Below are 3,266 nucleotides of genomic sequence, written 5' to 3'. Positions count from 1 at the left end.
CAGGTCAGTTCTGTTTATGGATTTACTCCAGCATTTTGTGTCTATCATGTTAAGATGAACTTGGGATCAAAGTACGCATAAAGCAGCACCAGCTGTGCAGATCAATAAAGGGAGTGGAATTGATTTGAGAGTGATTTGCAGCAGAGACTTTCAAACATGGCATATTTAAACACGAGTGAAAAAAACTTGGGTACATTGAGGGCAGCTTTTTTTTCAAATAGTAGTTTCTGTTTCCTCTTTCGGTCTCGCAATAAGCGTCGACAACACCGCCGTGATGATTAATGACAAAACAGAAATTACGTCCCCTCTACGCGCAGCTTGTCTAAAAATAGATCTGTGCTGAAATATATAAAGCCGGTTGGAAGTGAGAGAGCATTACGTTTGCAGAGTGTGTCGTGCAATAAGCGTCTGAGGTTCGTTGTACACGAGTGGCATTGACGAGTTCTTTGCAAACATAATTTATGACACAATTAATGTCAAATCAGACCTGTACTGATTGCGTTTCTTGTATCCTTTTGTTTTAGCCGCAAATAGGGTATTTTGAGAAATTTGGATATTTCAAAGAAAGCTTGACTTCCCCCCCCCCCCCGGCTGCATTCACTACCGAGCTGCAGAAGGCATCGAGCGACGACGATGAAGGTCCACGTGGGGATGTCGGAGAAGCGCCGCGGACGCCGGGCTCCGGCCGCCAACCAAGGTGAGTGTCCCGGGAGCAGCCCCGGTCCTGCCGCCGGCTGCAAGGGCCACACAGCAACTGTTCTGTCCCGATCATGCTCTCGGCTTCGTTCCCCTGCTCCTGCCCAGCAATGAGTTTAGTTTAGAGATACAGCGATCACCGCACATTAACACTATCCTACTGCAAGAACGAGGGACAATTGACAATTTTACCAAGGCAATTAATCTATAAACCTGTACGTCTTTGGAACTCCAGGAGAAACCTCCAGACAGCTCCCGCAGTTAGGATCAACCCCGGGTCTCACTCACTCTGCATGTAAGGCAGCAACTATCACTGCGCGACCGTGTCGCCATTAGGTGTGTTTTAAAAGTCAAATGGTGAAGTTAGATTGTGTAGGAAGGAACTGCAGATGCTGGTTCACACCGAAGATAGACACAGAAATGCTGGAGTAACTCCAGATTGCTGCGTAGAGTTAGAAAGTTGAACAAGTTATCAAGTGTTGGGCTCCAAAAACAGAGATATACTCGGTTTGATTGGGGTTGTTTTTCTTGAAGCAATATTAAGGGCCGTTTTGCATTCACTGGATCGGATTTTTTTTTTTTAAGTACGTGGCCGTCATGAGATAGTAATGGGGGTTTTTTTTGGTGCTTTGTTTTTAAGAGCCCGATCCAAAGGCTGCCAAGGAATGTGCCATGGAGCTGAGAAACATCGGGGATTTGTTTAACGTCCTCCAGCTCATGCTAAATACTGTCAGCAAGATGTTTCAGCCGTCCACCTGAACGCCGAAGTAACGGAGAGAATGGCTGGAAGAAGTGTGTCGGGTTTTCTCTAACTGCCTCCGGTTGGAAGAATTCATGTCTCAACATGCCCGCGAAGCGGGCAGATTGTATTGTAAAGGGTGACCAAGTTATCGAATGGGGAAGTGGAGAAATTAATACATTGAGGATCTGTTTTTAGAAGTAAGATATGACTGATATGAATGGTACTAACTACAGGTCAGAGGACAAAACGAAATCTAAAAAGTGAGAAGATTTAGCTTCGAAATATATGACATTTTGGAAGAGTGCGTGGGGAACCATGGACTGAAATGTCCCAAGCAGTAATTTTTGCCCAATATTTTAAATGTATCTACATGTTGGGGACGTTTGTATCTCCTGAAACAACGTACAATTGCTGATTGTAAAAAAGAGTGGCAAATAAGATTTAAAAAATAGATCAGGAAACATGGTTTAAGGCTTTGTGTAAATCATGAAAGATGTTTGGATTTTCAGTGATTTTACTTTGTGAAATGGTATACCTTTATCTTTTTTATGTATTTGGAAATGCAACCAAATGGCTTTTGCAATGCATTTTCCATTAATAATAACAAAGTTATTTGAAATAACAATATATAGCCTCTTTGCATGAACATAAGTAGTTAATAGGAGGAAACCTGTTATATGTGAGGTTTTAAAATATTAAAAGGACTCTACCTTTAAAGTTAATGTGGCTTTAAAAATGAAATATTGTCTTTAACTCTCACCTTTTGAATTTATACTTTGATAAAATAGTACAGTAAGACAGCTCTTATTCTGTAGTTTATCGAAGTATATTAAATATATGTGCTGTGATTGTTATCTTAGTGTCAATTCATTATATCTGCACAATAGTCTCACTGATATCAAAATCCCTGCATTGATTTACAAACATGCATATGAGGGATAGGAGTAAAGCACTCAGACCTCTGAGGCCTGCCTCTTTGTCAGGTATGTCGAACAATTCCTGTTCCAGGCGTACACTGGCCCTATCCCCGAACTCTATCTTTGCCACATTAACAACTGCATCGATGCTACCTCCTGCAGAACTCACGGATTTCATCAACTTCACTACCAATTTTCATCCTGCACTCAAATAACATAACATAACATAACAACACTTTATTGTCACTCGGCTTTTTACACCGAACGAAATTTCAGCAGTCACACAAAACACAGCAAAAAAGAAAAGAACACAGGACACCCGACCCCAACACAAACATCCATCACAGTGACTCCAAACACCCCCTCACTGTGATGGAGGCAACAAAACTTCCCCTCTCTTCCCCCCGCACCCACGGACAGGCAGCTTGACCCCTACCGAGGCAAACGACACACACAGCCCCCGCAAGGGGATGGAAGGCCCCGCGGCCGAGCCGCCCTGGGCACCAAAACGTCCCACGGCCGCACCGGGCGATGTTAAATCCAGCGGCCGAGCCGCACCGGGCACCAAAACGTCCCGTGGCCGAGCCGCACCGGGCACTGAAATGTCCCGCGGCCGAGCCGCACCGGGCACTGAAACGTCCCGCGGCCGAGCCGCACCGGGCACCGAAACGTCCCGCGGCCGAGCCGCACCGGGCGATGTTAAGTCCAGCGGCCAAGCCGCGCCGGGCACCGAAACGTCCCGCGGCCGAGCCGCGCTGGCGATGTTAAGTCCAGCGGCCGAGCCACGCTGGCGATGGAAGGCCCCGGGGAAGAGACCTAATAAAAGAAAGATTTCCCACCCCCCCACCACACATACACAGCCAAAAACAGAAACAAAAACCATCCCAACACCGACACAAACAAAAAAAAAA

The 3,266-nt window shown here is 45.6% G+C and overlaps 1 long non-coding RNA gene across 1 annotated transcript; it reads left to right on the top strand.

Moving 5' to 3' along the window:
* Positions 1-366: 366 nt before the first annotated feature.
* LOC144599069 (uncharacterized) lies at positions 367-2,280 on the top strand. Its single transcript, XR_013547956.1, has 3 exons — positions 367-413; positions 525-697; positions 1,337-2,280. It is a non-coding gene; the product is annotated as an uncharacterized LOC144599069 (long non-coding RNA).
* Positions 2,281-3,266: the final 986 nt, after the last annotated feature.

The sequence above is a fragment of the Rhinoraja longicauda genome, chromosome 1, assembly GCF_053455715.1.
Source record: "Rhinoraja longicauda isolate Sanriku21f chromosome 1, sRhiLon1.1, whole genome shotgun sequence".
Lineage (NCBI taxonomy): Eukaryota > Metazoa > Chordata > Chondrichthyes > Rajiformes > Arhynchobatidae > Rhinoraja > Rhinoraja longicauda.
Note: the sequence above shows the minus strand (reverse complement) of the source record. Positions and strands in the feature narration are given on the sequence as shown.